At 38.6% G+C, this 21,356-nt stretch overlaps 2 non-coding genes across 2 annotated transcripts; both read right to left on the bottom strand.

Annotated features, from left to right (window-relative positions):
- Window positions 1-10,843: 10,843 nt before the first annotated feature.
- LOC112752500 (small nucleolar RNA R71) lies at window positions 10,844-10,951 on the bottom strand. The gene has a single exon (XR_003176934.1). It is a non-coding gene; the product is annotated as a small nucleolar RNA R71 (small nucleolar RNA).
- Window positions 10,952-19,135: 8,184 nt separating this feature from the next.
- Window positions 19,136-19,243, bottom strand: LOC112752499 (small nucleolar RNA R71). The gene has a single exon (XR_003176933.1). It is a non-coding gene; the product is annotated as a small nucleolar RNA R71 (small nucleolar RNA).
- Window positions 19,244-21,356: the final 2,113 nt, after the last annotated feature.

The raw sequence follows: 21,356 nt of genomic DNA, 5'->3' as shown, positions 1-21,356 counted from the left end.
AATCTCATCAGTTAATTACTCATGACAACGGAGCCAGTCAATATCACAGCCATAACCCAAACTCAATTCACATCTGCATCCAATTTCAATCATAACTTAGAGCAATCATCACAACTAACTTTTCTCAAATACATTTCATTCAATAATTAACTCATCATATTTCAATTTAATAAATAACATTATCATTCACAGCCACATTTCAACCAATTTCAACCCATCACAAGCCCATTTCACAACCATTCCAATATATTAAAATTCCAATTCAATATCAAATAATTCAAAATAACTCGTTCAAGATCAGAATCTCAGCCAACTTATCACAAAAATCAGTAATTCAAAATACAATTCACAACCAGATTTCAACCAATTCAGCAATTATCCATACGACAGCTTTTCAATAATAAACTCGGCATACTTCAATTTAATAAATTATACTAAATTAATCATTAATCACAGCAGCATCTAAATTCAATCACAGCTCAGAATCATCACAACAATTAACTAACTTCAAATCCATTTCAAGTCATTCATGTCAACTAAGAGATTCTTAACCATTGTTAACCATTTGCACTTATCCAATAACTTTGTAAGCATTCTAATTTAAAAACGTTAAATCCCCTACCTCAATGTCACATTAACAACACAATCAAACCAAACAGCAGCCTCGGTGACGTTTTTCCTATGAGTTCCCTTCCTCTGGCAACAACACAGCAGCTCGGAACCTACGTAGCAGCATCAGAATCATCAAGAGCAGCTCCAGAAATTGGTTCTTAGCGACTCCAATGGTAGTATCCACGGCGGCAGAGACTCTGGTAACTACGAAAATCACAAGTAGAAGCAGAACAGAGGACAACAATGAGCAGAGGCAAGGACGAATTACATCCGAATCAAAATAGCAACTTCGGCGTTTCAACTAGTACCAGCGGCGGACTTTACACACAGAGGTGGCGACGAAGGGTACAAACGGTGGCACTGGAACGATGGCAACAGAACCCTCGCAGTTCTTCCTCTCTGAACCCGGTTCCCGATGGCGACAGTGGCAGAACAGCAACCTAGGAACAGCGGCTCCTCTCGTGCGTCCTCTTCCTCCATCACTCAGCGATGGCGACGCGACTCCACGGAACGGCAGTGACGACGGAGCACGAATGGCGACGGCGACGGGAGGCACAGTGATGCCTTCTTCCTCCTGCTCCTAGCTTGGGCTCGTCTCCCTCCTCTGGTTCCTTCTGCAACGGCATGGCTTCGATGGCGTGGCTTCGACGGTGATGCTCTCCACAGCTCTACGAATAGCTGACAGCGGTACCCCCTACACGACCCTCAACTACCAGACCTTCAAGCATCACACCATCCACCTCCATGGAATCCTAGTGTCTATACACCTTGCTACCAGCCATATGAACCATCACCCCCTTATACACTACCTCAATACCCTTATCCACATAACACACCTTCCAACTATACAACCTTTCTCCCAACCATTGAACCTTCTTTATCACCCAAAGATGAAGTTCTCTAAACCTTTCCCTAAGAACAACAAGACCTTCAAGCATTCTTCCAAGATCAAGAAGGATTTCGGAAGAAGCAAGGGGAGTTCATGGCTACCATAGCCGAAGCGGTGAACCGCATGACCTTACGATGCTCAAGCAATCAAGACATTCCACTTGAGGAATGTGGAAGAGCAATGAAGGAATGTAGAGAGGAGGAGAAAATGGAGCCTCAAGGGAAAGAAGAAGAGCTAAGACAATAATTACAACAAAAGGAGAAAGGTAACACAAGTGAACCAGAATAAGTGAATGGAGAATTGAGGGAGTTTGATTAAGAAGTGGATTCCATCATCAATAATTTTTGGTCCACCTTGGTCAACCCCCTCAATGATATTGAGAAAGCTTTCCCCTTGGAGTTTGAGAGAGAAAGGGAAGAGCTAGAAAAGAGTGGTGAAGAAGAGGTAGACATCTAAGAAGTGGAAGTAATCGTGCAAGAGTCCAAGAGAATAACTCCAATCCAAGGGCAATTTAAATGGGTAACAATTTCCTCCATGAGCTTCAAAGGCCCATACCAATATGCTCTCTTGGAAATGGATCACCAACTTAAGGTGCTTCTTGGAGTGTTAAATGATGAAGAAATGGATATTGGTTGCCAAAGGAGTTCAAAGCATAAATGGTACAAGGTCCAATTAGGAGGATCACAAGGTTTCATTGGGTGCTTCAAAGGTGATTGATAAACTCCATTTTTAGGCTTTATCTTGTGCTTAATTGAGTAGATTTTATCCACTAAACTCACACTTATTCATATAATTCGCATGTTTTACATTTTCCTTCTTAATTTTGTGCTATGATTGAAAACATGCTTCTTTGGCCTTAAATTTGCTAATTTTAATCCCCCCTTATTACCATTCGATGCCATGATATGTTTGTTAAGTGTTTTCAAGATTTATAGGGCAGGAATAACTTAGAGGATGGAAAGGAAGCATGCAAAAGTGGAAGGAATACAAGAAATTGAAGGAATTGCTAAGCTATCAAGCCTGACCTCTTCGTACTAAATCGATTATAACTTGAGCTACAGAGGTCCGAATGAGGCGGTTCCAGTTGCGTTGGAAATCTAACGTCCGGGGCTTCAAAATGATATGGAATTTGCAATATTTGCCATGCAGTTAGGCAACGTGCATGCGTGGATCACGTGTACGCATGACCTTGCAAAAGTTCAGCGACGCATACGCGTGGGCGACGCGTACACGTGACAGAGCCACGTGCTGCACGTATCAGAAAATGCTGGGGGCAATTTCTAGACTATTTTTAGCTCAGTTCCAAGCCCGAAAACATAGATTAGAGGCTGCAGAGTGGGAGGAATCAAGGATACAACTTTCATTCACAGAATTTTAGGTTTAGGTGTAGTTTTCTAGAGAGAGAGAGGCTCTCTCCTCTCTCTAGGTTTTAGGGTTCTTAGTTTACTCCTTTTTAATTTCTGAATTCTATCTTATTTCAATTTAGTTTCTCTTCTACTTTTAATTGTTCCTGCATTCTAGTTTATTTATTCCCGTTGTTGATTATCTTATGTTGCAAATTTAGATTATGAATTCTCATGTTAGATTTGATTTCCCTTTTTATGCAATTTGAGGTGTTTCATATTTATGATTGCTTTCTTCAATTTATGTTATTGATGCTTTCAATTGGTTGTTTGGATTTTATTATCTCTTATTGCTTTTGTATGCTTTTATGTTGTGCCTTCCAAGTGTTTGATAAAATGCTTGGGGGGTTTTAAGTTAGATTTTCCCATTCTTAACTTGGATTGATTAATTGGAGACTCTTGGATTATCAAAGGTCTTTTATTGATTGGTATTTGAGACTTGCTAGTTGATTTGAATTCCACTAACTCTAGTCTTTCCTTAAGAGTTGACTAGGACTTGAGGAATCAAATTAATTTATCCACTTGACTTTCCTTCATAGTTAGAGGTCAACTAAGTGGAAGCAATGGAAAATTACTATCATAATTGATGATGATAATTAGGATAGGAATTCCAATTCTCAATACTTGTTAAGACTTTTCTTAATTATTAGTTTATTTTCTTGTCATTTACATTCCTTGTTCAACATTTAAAAACCCAAAAAGATACTTTTCCATAACCAATAATAGATACACCTCCCTGCAATTCCTTGAGAGACGACCCAAGATTTGACTACTTCGGTTATTATTTTTATTGAATTTGCTTTAGTGACAAACAAATTAAATTTGATTGAGGTTTAATTGTCGGTTTAGATCTATACTTACAACGCACTTATTTTTGTGAAATCCTTTACCGACGATTTTTCCCCTGTCAATTTTTGGCGCCGTTGTCGGGGAATTGAAAACGTGTGCCTTATTGTTGGTTATTGTGAATATTGTGAATAATTTTGGTTTTTCGTTTCTTTGTTAGTTGTTTCTAGTTTTAGGAGTTTATTTTCATTAGTTTCTTATTAGTTTTTGTTTTTACATTCTTTTGTTACTATGAATTCTCACCCCCTTTGGCTATGAGTTTGCTTCAAATTATGTTGTAGGAAATGGAAGCTATAATGAGATCATGCATCAAGGTTGGGACAATCAGAGATGGGAGGAGCCACAAGGATTTGATCAACCCTCTTGGCAACAACCTCCTCTAACTTACTATGAGCAAGAGCCATTCCAAGGTGCATACCAAGACAATAGTTACCAACAAGCCCCACCATATGCCTATGAACCCCCTCCTCAACATAGCTTTGAACTACCATACTGATGAGCGGATAATTTATACGCTTTTTGACATTATTTTTAGTATGTTTTTAGTAGGATCTAGTTACTTTTAGGGATGTTTTTAATAGATTTTGTGTTAAATTCACATTTCTGGACTTTACTATGAGTTTGTGTGTTTTTCTGTGATTTTAGGTATTTTCTGGCTGAAATTGAGGGACTTGAGCAGAAATCAGATTCAGAGGTTGAAAAAGGACTGCTGATGCTGTTGGATTCTGACCTCCCTGCACTCAAAGTGGATTTTCTGGAGCACAGATCTTGAAATGGCGCGCTTCCAATTGCGTTGGAAAGTAGACATCCAGGGCTTTCCAGCAATATATAATAGTCCATACTTTGGCCAAGAATAGACGACGTAAACTGGCGTTCAACGCCAGCTTTCTACCCAAATCTGGCGTCCAGCGCCAGAAAAGGATCCAAAACCAGAGTTGAACGCCCAAACTGGCACAAAAACTGGCGTTCAACTCCACAAATGGCCTCTGCACGTGCAACACTTAAGCTCAGCCCAAACACACACCAAGTGGGCCCCGAAAGTGGATTTATACATCAAATACTTACTCATGTAAACCCTAGTAGCTAGTTTATTATAAATAGGACCTCTTACTATTGTATTAGGCATCTTTGGATCTTTGAACGCATTGTTCTTAGACCATGGGGGCTGGCCATCTCGGCCATGCCTGGACCTTCACTTATGTATTTTTAACGGTAGAGTTTCTACACTCCATAGATTAAGGTGTGGAGCTCTGCTGTTCCTCAAAGATTAATGCAAAGTACTACTGTTTTCTATTCAATTCATCTTATTTCGCTTCTAAGATATCCATTCGCACCCAAGAACGTGATGAATGATGACAAGTCATCCTAGCCTATTTTAGCTAGTCTTTTTCTTTAGTTTTCATTAGAATTATGCACTTTCTTGAGCTACAAGCAAGCTAATTGAGTAGATTTTCATGTTTCCCTTGATTGAACCAACCATATATGAATTTATGCCATTTCATGAGGTTTTATGCTATATTTGTTGCATATTATGAAAGAATGAATATCTCATGATTTTGAGCATAGCTTTGATAAGTTTGGTTGATTAATGATAGGTGAAGAAAGCTTGGAGAAAGGTTGAAGCAAAGAGGAATGGCTAGAAGTGAAGAGAGGACAATGGAATAAGTGAAATTGAACCAGGAGGCATGAAGTTAGCCCCAACGTTAGCCCCCTAACTTGGAGGCTAACGTTAGGCATGAAGATTACTCCCTGGGCTCCCCACGTTTGAGCCAACGTTAGCCCCCTAACTTGGAGGCTAACGTTGGCAAGAGAAACTTCTTCCCTGGGCACCAACGTTTGCGCCAACGTTAGCCCCCTAACTTGGAGGCTAACGTTGGCACATGAATTACAAAGGGAGAAGGGCCAACGTTTGCGCCAACGTTAGCCCCCTAACTTGGAGGCTAACGTTGGCGCCACACACCACAAGGCATACAAGGGGTATACTTCCAACAAGAATAACTTGAGCTACAGAGCTCCAAATGAGGTGATTCAAAAAGCATTGGAAAGTAGGAATTAAGAGCTTTCCAAGCATATATGGCACTGCATGGTGGACACTAAAATTGAGGGCGAAAACTGCCCCACAATGTGCATAAACGAACATGGTGGCAACCTGCAGTGAGGCCAACTGACCTCTGCACCTTCAAAGGAGTGTAACTCGAGCTGTAGAGCTCCAAATAATGTGCTCCCAACGGCATTGGAAAGTAGACATCCAGGGCTTTCCAACAATGTATAATAGTATGGGGTGGACAATACATTTGAGCCTCCAGAACTGGCGTTTTCGCCAACGTTTGAGGGCTAACGTTACCTCAAACGCTGCACACCAAAGCCAGCGACCATGCCCTCTTCAAATGATCATAACTTGAGTTGTAGATGTCCAATTGAAGTGATTCCAAGTGGGTTAGAAAGCTGACATTCAGAGCTTTCCAACCATATATGATAGTCTATATTGGGCATAAAATTGGCAACATGACAAGAGGACAAAGTTGGCCCCATAAATGTGCATAAGGGAGGCCAACGTTAGGGTCAAAGTTAGACCCCTAACGTTGGCACCAACGTCCATACCAGAAGAATTTTGCTTTGCTGCTATGAAAAGTTGGAGCCAAAGTTAGACCCCTAACTTTGGCTCAAACGTTAGGTCCAACTATGGCTAACTTCAAAACCGGTTCAATTGGTTCACTTTGGTTCTTCTTCAAACTTCAAGAGCAATCAACCAAGGCCTCTTTCAACCCAATTCCACCAAGAACAAAGGCCCAACTCAAGGCTTGAAGATCATTTTGGAAAGTGTATAAATAGGATAGAATTCAAGTTATTCGGAGAGCTTTCCTTTTAGAATTTTTATAATAGTTTTCGGAGAGCTTTTGAACTTTAATTTTCTTTGCTTTTATTGCTTTCATTTTCATTTTACACTTGTCTTGGATCTTGGATTGGAGAATTGAAGAAATTCTGTTTCAATCTCAATCTTGGATCTCCCTGTTTTCTTTACTGTTAATTGAATTTCATTTCCGGTTCATTACTTTTCATCTATTCTCTTTGCAATTTACAATTTCCTTTCTATTGTTCTTGTTGGATCTAGGAAGGCATTGAGATCTAGACTTGGTTTTCTAGTCTCTGGGTCCTGAGATCTAAATCTCCAATATACATTCTGTTTCTTGCTTTCTTATGTTCATTTACTTCTCTGTTTCATATCCGGTTCAATCCCAATTCCCTTTTCCTCTTCTGTTTAATGCAATTTAACTTTTCCTTGATTAAATTCTGCAAATCCACATCCCAATTCCCTTTACATTTCAAGCAATTTACATTCCTTGCACTTTAAGATTCCGCAATTTACATTTCTTGCACTCTAAGTTTCTGCCATTTAATTTCTTGTTCTTTAAGATTCAGCAATTTAATTTCCTGCTCTCTTTAATTTCATGCAATTTACATTCTGCAAGTCACAAATCACCCAACCAACACTTGATTCGCTTGACTAAATCAATCACTAAACTAAAATTGCTCAATCCTTCAATCCCTGTGGGATCGACCTCACTCCCGTGAGTTTTTATTACATGATACGACCCGGTGCACTTGCCGGTTAGGTTTGTGGTGTTTTGGAAGAGATTCGTTTCTCACCAAAATATCTCATCATCAATGAAGGTGATGATTATGTGTGACGCTCATCACCATTCTCCCTATGAACACGTGCCTGACAAACACTTCCGTTCTACATGCAACAAGCTAGAATGAATATCTCTTAGATCTCTTAATCGGAATCTTCGTGGCGTAAGCTAGAATGATGGCGGCATTCAAGAGAATCCGGAAAGTCTAAACCTTGTCTGTGGTATTCCGAGTAGGATTCAATGATTGAATGACTGTGACGAGCTTCAAACTCGCGATTGCTGGGCGTTAGTGACAGACGCAAAAGGAGGGTGAATCCTATTCCAGCATGATCGAGAACCGACAGATGATTAGCCGTGCTGTGACAGAGCATGTGAGCATATTTTTCACTGAGAGGAGGGGATGTAGCCACTGACAACGGTGATGTATCACATAAAGCCAGCCATGGAAAGGAGTGAGACTGATTGGATGAAGATAGCAGGAAAGCAGAGATTCAGAGGAACGAAAAGCATCTCCATTCGCTTATCTGAAATTCCTACCAATGATTTACATAAGTATCTCTATCCCTATTTTATTAATTAATATTCGAAAACACCATTATCAATTTATATCTGCCTAACTGAGATTTGCAAGGTGACCATAGCTTGCTTCATACCAACAATCTCCGTGGGATTCGACCTTACTCACGTAAAGTATTACTTGGACGACCCAGTGCACTTGCTGGTTAGTTGTATCGAAGTTGTGAACCATGGTATTGGCACCATGTTCTTGGCGCCATTGCTGGGGAAAGAAAGAGCCATGAATTTTACATGATCAAAGTGTAATTACGATTGCGCATACCAAGTTGCTCACGTTGCCAGGGATTGTTTGAGCCTGGACATCACAATTTCGTGCACCATGTTTTTGGCGCCGTTGCCGGGGATTGTTTGAGTTTTCGGCAAGCTTTTGGTCCGGTAACATCAGTGCCAAGTTTGATCCGGCAACAGCACCAAGTTTTTGGCGCCGTTGCCGGGGATTGTTTGAGTTTGGACAACTGACGGTTCATCTTGTTGCTCAGATTAGGTAATTTTCTTTTTATTTTCTTTTCAAAAATTTTTCAAAAATAATTTCAAAAATCTCTCATCTGTTTTCGAAAAAAATAAAAATGTTTTCAAAAATTTTATTCAAAATTTTTAAGAATGAATTCTAGTGTTTCATGAAGCATGTGAAGCCTGGCTGGCTGTAAAGCCATGTCTAAATTCATTTGGACTGAGGCTTGCAATTTGTTATCAAGAGCAATTTAGTTGTTGCTCATCCACCTGCTGCTGATCCATGATCACCTGCTGAAGCTTGGCTGGCCATTGGCCATGTCTAGTGTTTTGGACTGGAGCCTTCTTTGAAAGCTTGGCTGGCTAGTAAGCCATGTCTAATTCCTGGACTGAAGCTTTAGACTAAGAATGCAAGATTCCTGGAATTCATATTAAAAATTTTGGAATCCTTATTTTTCTTTTTCATATAATTTTCGAAAAATATAAAATAAAAATCCAAAAAAATTAGAAAATCATAAAAATCAAAAATATTTTTTGTTTCTTGTTTGAGTCTTGAGTCACATTATAAGTTTGGTGTCACTTGCATATGCATCTTGCATTTTTCGAAAATATCATGCATTCATAGTGTTCTTCATGATCTTCAAGTTGCTCTTGGTAAGTCTTCTTGTATGATCTTGATGATTTTTTGTTATGTGTCTTTTCATGTTTATCATATGCATTCTTGAATTCTTAGTGCCTAAGCATTAAAGAATTCTAAGTTTGGTGTCTTTCATGTTTTCTTTGCATTAAAAATTTTTCAAAAATATGTTCTTGATGTTCATCATGTTCTTCATAGTGTTCGTGGTGTTCATCTTGACATTCATAGCATTCTTGCATGCATTCACTGTTTTGATCTAAAAAAATTTCATGCATTGCATAATTTTCATGTTTTCCTCTCTCATCATAAAAATTCAAAAAAATAAAAAAAAATATCTTTCCCTTTTTCTCTCCTCAAATTCGAAAATTTGGATTGACTTTTTCAAAAATTTTTAAAATCAAATTGTTTCTTATGAGTCAAATCAAATTTTCAATTTGAAAATCTTATCTTTTTCAAAATCTTTTTCAAAAATCAAATCTTTTTCAAAATCCTTAGTTATTTTCGAAAATTCCAAAAATATTTTTCAAAAATCTTTTTCTTATTTTTATATCAAATTTTCGAAAATAACATAAACAATTAATGTTTTGATTCAAAAATTTCAAGTTTGTTACTTACTTGTTAAGAAAGATTCAAACTTTAAGTTCTAGAATCATATCTTGTGATTTCTTGTGAATCAAGTCATTAATTGAGAATTTAAAAATCAAATCTTTTTCAAAACTAATTTCTATCATATCTTTTCAAAAATATCTTCTCATCTTATCTTTTTCAAAAATTTGATTTTCAAAATATCTTTTCTAACTTCCTAACTTCTTATCTTTTCAAAATTTGTTTCAACTAACTAACTAACTTTTTGTTTGTTTCTTAACTTTTTCAAAACTACCTAACTAACTCTCTCTCTCTAATTTTCGAAAATATCTTCCCCTTTTTCAAAAATTTCTTTTTAATTAACTAATTATTTTTATTTTTATTTTTGATTTCAAAAATTTTCGAAAAAAAATACTAAACATTTTTCAAAAACTATTTTCAAAAATCACCAACTCTTTTTCAAAATAATTTTTGAAAATTTTCCCTCCCCCATCTTATTCTATTTATTTATTCATCTACTAACATCTCTTCCTCACATCATCACCAAATTCGAACCCCCTCTTCTATCTGTGTTCGAATTTCTTCCTCTTTTCTTCTACTCACATAAGGGAACCTCTATACTGTGGTAAAGAGAGTCTCTATTATTATTATTTTTCTGTGCCTTCTTCTTTGTCATATGAGCAGGAGCAAGGACAAGAACATTCTTGTTGAAGCAGATCCATAACCTGAAAGGACTCTGAAAAAAAAATTGAGAGAAGCTAAATTACAACAATCCAGAGATACCCTTTCAGAAATTTTCGAACAGGAAAAGGATATGGCAGCCGAAAATAATAATAATGCAAGGAAGATGCTTGGTGACTTTACTGCACCTAATTCCAATTTACATGGAAGAAGCATCTCCATTCCTGCCATTGGAGCAAACAATTTTGAGCTGAAACCTCAATTAGTTTCTCTGATGCAGCAGAACTGCAAGTTTCATGGACTTCCATCTGAAGATCCTTTTCAGTTCTTAACCGAGTTCTTGCAGATATGTGATACTGTTAAGACTAATGGAGTAAATCCTGAAGTCTACAGGCTCATGCTTTTCCCTTTTGCTGTAAGAGACAGAGCTAGATTATGGTTGGATTCTCAACCCAAAAACAGCCTGAACTCTTGGGATAAGCTGGTCACGACTTTCTTAGCCAAGTACTTTCCTCCTCAAAAGCTGAGCAAGCTTAGAGCTGATGTTCAAACCTTCAGACAGAAAGAAGGTGAATCCCTCTATGAAGCTTGGGAAAGATACAAACAGTTGACCAAAAAGTGTCCTTCTGACATGCTTTCAGAATGGACCATCCTGGATATATTCTATGATGGTTTATCTGAGCTATCAAAGATGTCACTGGACACTTCTGCAGGTGGATCCATTGACCTAAAGAAAACGCCTGCAGAAGCTCAAGAACTCATTGACATGGTTGCTAATAACCAGTTCATGTACACTTTTGAAAGGAATCCTGTGAGTAATGGGACGCCTATGAAGAAGGGAGTTCTTGAAGTTGATACTCTGAATGCCATATTGGCTCAGAATAAAATATTGACTCAGCAAGTCAATATGATCTCTCAGAGTCTGCATGGAATGCAAGCTGCATCCAACAGTACTCAAGAGGCTTCTTATGAAGAAGAAGCTTATGATCCTGAGAACCCTGCAATAGCAGAGGTGAATTATTTAGGTGAACCTTATGGAAACACCTATAACTCATCATGGAGAAATCATCCAAATCTCTCATGGAAGGATCAAAAGCCTCAACAAGGCTTTAATAATGGTGGAAGAAACAGGTTTAGCAATAGCAAGCCTTTCCCATCATCAACTCAGCAACAGACAGAGAACTCTGAACAAAATGCTTCTAATTTAGCAAATATAGTCTCTGATCTATCTAAGGCCACTGTAAGTTTCATGAATGAAACAAGGTCTTCCATTAGAAATCTGGAAGCACAAGTGGGCCAGCTGAGTAAAAGGATCACTGAAATCCCTCCTAGTACTCTCCCAAGCAATACAGAAGAGAATCCAAAAGGAGAGTGCAAGGCCATTGACATAAGCGCCATGGCCGAACCTGTGAGGAGAGGAGAGGACGTGAATCCCAAGGAGGAAGACCTCCTGGGACGTCCAGCGGTCAATAAGGAGCTTCCCTCTGAGGAACCAAAGGACTCTGGGGCTCATCTAGAGACCATAGAGATCCCATTGAACCTCCTTATGCCCTTCATGAGCTCTGATGAGTATTCCTCTTCTGAAGAGAATGAGGATGTTACTGAACAGCAAACTGCCAAGTTTCTTGGTGCAATCATGAAGCTAAATGCCAAATTATTTGGCATTGATACTTGGGAAGTTGAACCTCCCTTGTTCATCAATGAACTAAGTGATCTGGATCAACTGACATTGCCTCAGAAGAGACAGGATCCTGGAAAGTTCATAATACCCTGTACCATAGGCACCATGATCTTTAAGGCTCTGTGTGACCTTGGTTCAGGAATAAACCTCATGCCCCTCTCTGTAATAGAGAAACTGGGAATCTATGGGGTGCAAGCTGCTAAAATCTCATTAGAGATGGCAGACAGCTCAAGAAAACAGGCTTATGGACAAGTAGAGGACGTGTTAGTAAAGGTTGAAGGCCTTTACATCCCTGCTGATTTCATAGTCCTGGATACTGGAAAGGAAGAGGATGAATCCATCATCCTAGGAAGACCTTTCCTGGCCACAGCAAGAGCTGTGATTGATGTTGACAGAGGTGAAATATTCCTTCAATGGAATGAGAACTCCCTTGTGTTTAAAACTCAAGGATCTCCCTCTGCAACCATGGAGAGGAAGCAGAAAAAGCTTCTCTCCAAGCAGAGTCAACCAGAGCCCCCACAGTCAAACTTTAAGTTTGGTGTTGAGAGGCCACAACCAAACTCTAAGTTTAGTGTTGAACTCCCATATCCAAACTCTAAGTTTGGTGTTGGAGAGTCTCAACAAAGCTCTGCACATCTGTGAGGCTCCATGAGAGCCCACTGTCAAGCTATTGACATTAAAGAAGCGCTTGTTGGGAGGCAACCCAATGTTTATCTAATTCTTATTTTTATTGTTTTTCATGTTTTCTTATGTTCATGATCATGTAGAGTCACAAAATAAACAAAAAAATCAAAAACGGAATCAAAAACAGCAGAAGAAAAATCACACCCTGGAGGAGCATCTGTCTGGCGTTCAAACGCCAGAACAGAGCATAGTTCTGGCGCTGAACGCCCAGAATGGGAGCATCCTGGCGCTGAACGCCCAAAACAAGCATGGTTCTGGCGTTCAACGCCAGAAATGGCAGCAAAGGGGCGTTGAACGCCCAAAATGGGCACCAACCTGGCGCTGAACGCCCAGAGTTGTGTGCAAGGGCATTTTGCATGCCTAAATTGGTGCAGGGATGTAAATGCCTTGACACCCCAAGATCTGTGGACCCCACAGGATCCCCACCTACCTTCACTCACTCTCTTCTCTCTTCTCAATCATCCTCTATTCCCAATAAACACTCATCCCTTCTGTCTTCCATTTACCACTCACACCCATACACCCACTTACCTTCAAAAATTCAACATCTCTTCCCCACCCAATCCCACCCATATGGCCGAATACACACAGCCATCCATCTCCTCCATATCCTCTTCTTCTTCTATTCTTTCTTCTTTTGCTCGAGGGCGAGCAACATTCTAAGTTTGGTGTGGCAAAAGCATAGCTTTTTTGTTTTTTCCATAACCATTGATGGCACCTAAGGCCAGAGAAACCTCTAGAAAGAGGAAAGGGAAGACAAAAGATTCCATCAAGGGTCTATAGCTCAGTGGTAGAACATTTGACTGCAAATCAAGAGATCCCTGAGATACCTCAGGGGATACATTTTCTTCCACACAATTATTGGAAGCAACTAAGGGTGGAACATCAAGAGCACTCCATCATCCTTCATGAAATCAGAGAAGATCTAAAAGCAATGAAGGAGGAGCAACAAAGACAAGGAAGAGACATAGAAGAGCTCAAGGACATCATTAGTTCCTCAAGAAGGAAACGCCACCATTACTAAGGTGGATTCATTCCTTGTTCTTATTTCTTCTGTTTTTCGTTTTCTATGTTATGTGCTTATCTGTGTTTGTGTCTTCATTACATAATCATTAGTAGTTAGTAACTATGTCTTAAAGTTATAAATGTCCTATGAATCCATCACCTCTCTTAAATGAAAAATATTTTAATTCAAAAGAACAAGAAGTACATGAGTTTCGAATTTATCCTTGAACTTAGTTTAATTATATTGATGTGGTGACAATGCTTCTTATTTTCTGAATGTATGCTTGAACAGTGCATATGTCTTTTGAAGTTGTTGTTTAAGAATGTTAAATATGTTGGCCCTTGAAAGAATGATGACTAGGAGACATGTTATTTGATAATCTGAAAAATCATAAAAATGATTCTTGAAGCAAGAAAAAGCAGCAAAGAACAAAGCTTGCAGAAAAAAAAAATTTCAAAAAAAAAAAAATTTAAAGAAAGAAAAAGAAAAAGCAAGCAGAAAAAGACAAAGCTCTTAAAACCAAGAGGCAAGAGCAAAAAGCCAATAACCCTTAAAACCAAAAGGCAAGGGAAATAAAAAGGATCCCAAGGCTTTGAGCATCAGTGGATAGGAGGGCCTAAAGGAATAAAATCCTGGTCTAAGCGGCTAAACCAAGCTGTCCCTAACCATGTGCTTGTGGCGTGTAGGTGTCAAGTGAAAACTTGAGACTGAACAGTTAAAGTCAAGGTCCAAAGCAAAAAAAAAGAGTGTGCTTAAGAACCCTGGACACCTCTAATTGGGGACTTTAGCAAAGCTGAGTCACAATCTGAAAGGGTTCACCAAATTATATGTCTGTGGCATTTATGTATCCGGTGGTAATACTGGAAAACAAAGTGCTTAGGGCCACGGCCAAGACTCATAAAGAAGCTGTGTTCAAGAATCATCATACTGAACTAGGAGAATCAATAACACTATCTGAACTCTGAGTTCCTATAGATGCCAATCATTCTGAACCTCAATGGATAAAGTGAGATGCCAAAACTATTCAAGAGGCAAAAAGCTATAAGTCCCGCTCATATGATTGGAGCTATGTTTCATTGATAGTTTGGAATTTATAGTATATTCTCTTCTTTTTATCCTATTTTGATTTTCAGTTGCTTGGGGACAAGCAACAATTTAAGTTTGGTGTTGTGATGAGCGGATAATTTATACGCTTTTTGACATTATTTTTAGTATGTTTTTAGTAGGATCTAGTTACTTTTAGGGATGTTTTTAATAGATTTTGTGTTAAATTCACATTTCTGGACTTTACTATGAGTTTGTGTGTTTTTCTGTGATTTCAGGTATTTTCTGGCTGAAATTGAGGGACTTGAGCAGAAATCAGATTCAGAGGTTGAAAAAGGACTGCTGATGTTGTTGGATTCTGACCTCCCTGCACTCAAAGTAGATTTTCTGGAGCTACAGAACTTGAAATGGCGCGCTTCCAATTGCGTTGGAAAGTAGACATCCAGGGATTTCCAGCAATATATAATAGTCCATACTTTGGCCAAGAATAGATGACGTAAACTGGCGTTCAACGCCAGCTTTCTACCCAAATCTGGCGTCCAGCGCCAGAAAAGGATCCAAAACCAGAGTTGAACGCCCAAACTGGCACAAAAACTGGCGTTCAACTCCACAAATGGCCTCTGCACGTGCAACACTTAAGCTCAGCCCAAACACACACCAAGTGGGCCCCGGAAGTGGATTTATACATCAAATACTTACTCATGTAAACCCTAGTAGCTAGTTTATTATAAATAGGACCTCTTACTATTGTATTAGGCATCTTTGGATCTTTGAACGCATTGTTCTTAGACCATGGGGGCTGGCCATCTCGGCCATGCCTGGACCTTCACTTATGTATTTTTAACGGTAGAGTTTCTACACTCCATAGATTAAGGTGAGGAGCTCTGCTGTTCCTCAAAGATTAATGCAAAGTACTACTGTTTTCTATTCAATTCATCTTATTTCGCTTCTAAGATATCCATTCGCACCCAAGAACGTGATGAAGGTGATGATTATGTGTGACGCTCATCACCATTCTCCTTAAGAACACGTGCCTGACAAACACTTCCGTTTTACATGCAACAAGCTAGAATGAATATCTCTTAGATCTCTTAATCGGAATCTTCGTGGCGTAAGCTAGAATGATGGCGGCATTCAAGAGAATCCGGAAAGTCTAAACCTTGTCTGTGGTATTCCGAGTAGGATTCAATGATTGAATGACTGTGACGAGCTTCAAACTCGCGATTGCTGGGCGTTAGTGACAGACGCAAAAGGAGGGTGAATCCTATTCCAGCATGATCGAGAACCGACAGATGATTAGCCGTGCTGTGACAGAGCATGTGAGCATATTTTTCACTGAGAGGAGGGGATGTAGCCACTGACAACGGTGATGTATCACATAAAGCCAGCCATGGAAAGGAGTGAGACTGATTGGATGAAGATAGCAGGAAAGCAGAGATTCAGAGGAACGAAAAGCATCTCCATTCGCTTATCTGAAATTCCTACCAATGATTTACATAAGTATCTCTATCCCTATTTTATTAATTAATATTCGAAAACACCATTATCAATTTATATCTGCCTAACTGAGATTTGCAAGGTGACCATAGCTTGCTTCATACCAACAATCTCCGTGGGATTCGACCTTACTCACGTAAAGTATTACTTGGACGACCCAGTGCACTTGCTGGTTAGTTGTATCGAAGTTGTGAACCATGGTATTGGCACCATGTTCTTGGCGCCATTGCTGGGGAAAGAAAGAGCCATGAATTTTACATGATCAAAGTGTAATTACGATTGCGCATACCAAGTTGCTCACGTTGCCAGGGATTGTTTGAGCCTGGACATCACAATTTCGTGCACCATGTTTTTGGCGCCGTTGCCGGGGATTGTTTGAGTTTTCGGCAAGCTTTTGGTCCGGTAACATCAGTGCCAAGTTTGATCCGGCAACAGCACCAAGTTTTTGGCGCCGTTGCCGGGGATTGTTTGAGTTTGGACAACTGACGGTTCATCTTGTTGCTCAGATTAGGTAATTTTCTTTTTATTTTCTTTTCAAAAATTTTTCAAAAATAATTTCAAAAATCTCTCATCTGTTTTCGAAAAAAATAAAAATGTTTTCAAAAATTTTATTCAAAATTTTTAAGAATGAATTCTAGTGTTTCATGAAGCATGTGAAGCCTGGCTGGCTGTAAAGCCATGTCTAAATTCATTTGGACTGAGGCTTGCAATTTGTTATCAAGAGCAATTTAGTTGTTGCTCATCCACCTGCTGCTGATCCATGATCACCTGCTGAAGCTTGGCTGGCCATTGGCCATGTCTAGTGTTTTGGACTGGAGCCTTCTTTGAAAGCTTGGCTGGCTAGTAAGCCATGTCTAATTCCTGGACTGAAGCTTTAGACTAAGAATGCAAGATTCCTGGAATTCATATTAAAAATTTTGGAATCCTTATTTTTCTTTTTCATATAATTTTCGAAAAATATAAAATAAAAATCCAAAAAAATTAGAAAATCATAAAAATCAAAAATATTTTTTGTTTCTTGTTTGAGTCTTGAGTCACATTATAAGTTTGGTGTCACTTGCATATGCATCTTGCATTTTTCGAAAATATCATGCATTCATAGTGTTCTTCATGATCTTCAAGTTGCTCTTGGTAAGTCTTCTTGTATGATCTTGATGATTTTTTGTTATGTGTCTTTTCATGTTTATCATATGCATTCTTGAATTCTTAGTGCCTAAGCATTAAAGAATTCTAAGTTTGGTGTCTTTCATGTTTTCTTTGCATTAAAAATTTTTCAAAAATATGTTCTTGATGTTCATCATGTTCTTCATAGTGTTCGTGGTGTTCATCTTGACATTCATAGCATTCTTGCATGCATTCACTGTTTTGATCTAAAAAAATTTCATGCATTGCATAATTTTCATGTTTTCCTCTCTCATCATAAAAATTCAAAAAAATAAAAAAAAATATCTTTCCCTTTTTCTCTCCTCAAATTCGAAAATTTGGATTGACTTTTTCAAAAATTTTTAAAATCAAATTGTTTCTTATGAGTCAAATCAAATTTTCAATTTGAAAATCTTATCTTTTTCAAAATCTTTTTCAAAAATCAAATCTTTTTCAAAATCATTAGTTATTTTCGAAAATTCCAAAAATATTTTTCAAAAATCTTTTTCTTATTTTTATATCAAATTTTCGAAAATAACATAAACAATTAATGTTTTGATTCAAAAATTTCAAGTTTGTTACTTACTTGTTAAGAAAGATTCAAACTTTAAGTTCTAGAATCATATCTTGTGATTTCTTGTGAATCAAGTCATTAATTGAGAATTTAAAAATCAAATCTTTTTCAAAACTAATTTCTATCATATCTTTTCAAAAATATCTTCTCATCTTATCTTTTTCAAAAATTTGATTTTCAAAATATCTTTTCTAACTTCCTAACTTCTTATCTTTTCAAAATTTGTTTCAACTAACTAACTAACTTTTTGTTTGTTTCTTAACTTTTTCAAAACTACCTAACTAACTCTCTCTCTCTAATTTTCGAAAATATCTTCCCCTTTTTCAAAAATTTCTTTTTAATTAACTAATTATTTTTATTTTTATTTTTGATTTCAAAAATTTTCGAAAAAAAATACTAAACATTTTTCAAAAACTATTTTCAAAAATCACCAACTCTTTTTCAAAATAATTTTTGAAAATTTTCCCTCCCCCATCTTATTCTATTTATTTATTCATCTACTAACATCTCTTCCTCACATCATCACCAAATTCGAACCCCCTCTTCTATCTGTGTTCGAATTTCTTCCTCTTTTCTTCTACTCACATAAAGGAACCTCTATACTGTGGTAAAGAGAGTCTCTATTATTATTATTTTTCTGTGCCTTCTTCTTTGTCATATGAGCAGGAGCAAGGACAAGAACATTCTTGTTGAAGCAGATCCATAACCTGAAAGGACTCTGAAAAAAAAATTGAGAGAAGCTAAATTACAACAATCCAGAGATACCCTTTCAGAAATTTTCGAACAGGAAAAGGATATGGCAGCCGAAAATAATAATAATGCAAGGAAGATGCTTGGTGACTTTACTGCACCTAATTCCAATTTACATGGAAGAAGCATCTCCATTCCTGCCATTGGAGCAAACAATTTTGAGCTGAAACCTCAATTAGTTTCTCTGATGCAGCAGAACTGCAAGTTTCATGGACTTCCATCTGAAGATCCTTTTCAGTTCTTAACCGAGTTCTTGCAGATATGTGATACTGTTAAGACTAATGGAGTAAATCCTGAAGTCTACAGGCTCATGCTTTTCCCTTTTGCTGTAAGAGACAGAGCTAGATTATGGTTGGATTCTCAACCCAAAAACAGCCTGAACTCTTGGGATAAGCTGGTCACGACTTTCTTAGCCAAGTACTTTCCTCCTCAAAAGCTGAGCAAGCTTAGAGCTGATGTTCAAACCTTCAGACAGAAAGAAGGTGAATCCCTCTATGAAGCTTGGGAAAGATACAAACAGTTGACCAAAAAGTGTCCTTCTGACATGCTTTCAGAATGGACCATCCTGGATATATTCTATGATGGTTTATCTGAGCTATCAAAGATGTCACTGGACACTTCTGCAGGTGGATCCATTGACCTAAAGAAAACGCCTGCAGAAGCTCAAGAACTCATTGACATGGTTGCTAATAACCAGTTCATGTACACTTTTGAAAGGAATCCTGTGAGTAATGGGACGCCTATGAAGAAGGGAGTTCTTGAAGTTGATACTCTGAATGCCATATTGGCTCAGAATAAAATATTGACTCAGCAAGTCAATATGATCTCTCAGAGTCTGCATGGAATGCAAGCTGCATCCAACAGTACTCAAGAGGCTTCTTATGAAGAAGAAGCTTATGATCCTGAGAACCCTGCAATAGCAGAGGTGAATTATTTAGGTGAACCTTATGGAAACACCTATAACTCATCATGGAGAAATCATCCAAATCTCTCATGGAAGGATCAAAAGCCTCAACAAGGCTTTAATAATGGTGGAAGAAACAGGTTTAGCAATAGCAAGCCTTTCCCATCATCAACTCAGCAACAGACAGAGAACTCTGAACAAAATGCTTCTAATTTAGCAAATATAGTCTCTGATCTATCTAAGGCCACTGTAAGTTTCATGAATGAAACAAGGTCTTCCATTAGAAATCTGGAAGCACAAGTGGGCCAGCTGAGTAAAAGGATCACTGAAATCCCTCCTAGTACTCTCCCAAGCAATACAGAAGAGAATCCAAAAGGAGAGTGCAAGGCCATTGACATAAGCGCCATGGCCGAACCTGTGAGGAGAGGAGAGGACGTGAATCCCAAGGAGGAAGACCTCCTGGGACGTCCAGCGGTCAATAAGGAGCTTCCCTCTGAGGAACCAAAGGACTCTGGGGCTCATCTAGAGACCATAGAGATCCCATTGAACCTCCTTATGCCCTTCATGAGCTCTGATGAGTATTCCTCTTCTGAAGAGAATGAGGATGTTACTGAACAGCAAACTGCCAAGTTTCTTGGTGCAATCATGAAGCTAAATGCCAAATTATTTGGCATTGATACTTGGGAAGTTGAACCTCCCTTGTTCATCAATGAACTAAGTGATCTGGATCAACTGACATTGCCTCAGAAGAGACAGGATCCTGGAAAGTTCATAATACCCTGTACCATAGGCACCATGATCTTTAAGGCTCTGTGTGACCTTGGTTCAGGAATAAACCTCATGCCCCTCTCTGTAATAGAGAAACTGGGAATCTATGGGGTGCAAGCTGCTAAAATCTCATTAGAGATGGCAGACAGCTCAAGAAAACAGGCTTATGGACAAGTAGAGGACGTGTTAGTAAAGGTTGAAGGCCTTTACATCCCTGCTGATTTCATAGTCCTGGATACTGGAAAGGAAGAGGATGAATCCATCATCCTAGGAAGACCTTTCCTGGCCACAGCAAGAGCTGTGATTGATGTTGACAGAGGTGAAATATTCCTTCAATGGAATGAGAACTCCCTTGTGTTTAAAACTCAAGGATCTCCCTCTGCAACCATGGAGAGGAAGCAGAAAAAGCTTCTCTCCAAGCAGAGTCAACCAGAGCCCCCACAGTCAAACTTTAAGTTTGGTGTTGAGAGGCCACAACCAAACTCTAAGTTTAGTGTTGAACTCCCATATCCAAACTCTAAGTTTGGTGTTGGAGAGTCTCAACAAAGCTCTGCACATCTGTGAGGCTCCATGAGAGCCCACTGTCAAGCTATTGACATTAAAGAAGCGCTTGTTGGGAGGCAACCCAATGTTTATCTAATTCTTATTTTTATTGTTTTTCATGTTTTCTTATGTTCATGATCATGTAGAGTCACAAAATAAACAAAAAAATCAAAAACGGAATCAAAAACAGCAGAAGAAAAATCACACCCTGGAGGAGCATCTGTCTGGCGTTCAAACGCCAGAACAGAGCATAGTTCTGGCGCTGAACGCCCAGAATGGGAGCATCCTGGCGCTGAACGCCCAAAACAAGCATGGTTCTGGCGTTCAACGCCAGAAATGGCAGCAAAGGGGCGTTGAACGCCCAAAATGGGCACCAACCTGGCGCTGAACGCCCAGAGTTGTGTGCAAGGGCATTTTGCATGCCTAAATTGGTGCAGGGATGTAAATG

This window comes from Arachis hypogaea, chromosome 15 (assembly GCF_003086295.3).
Source record: "Arachis hypogaea cultivar Tifrunner chromosome 15, arahy.Tifrunner.gnm2.J5K5, whole genome shotgun sequence".
Classification (NCBI taxonomy): domain Eukaryota; kingdom Viridiplantae; phylum Streptophyta; class Magnoliopsida; order Fabales; family Fabaceae; genus Arachis; species Arachis hypogaea.
This window is presented reverse-complemented; position numbering and strand designations above follow the sequence as displayed.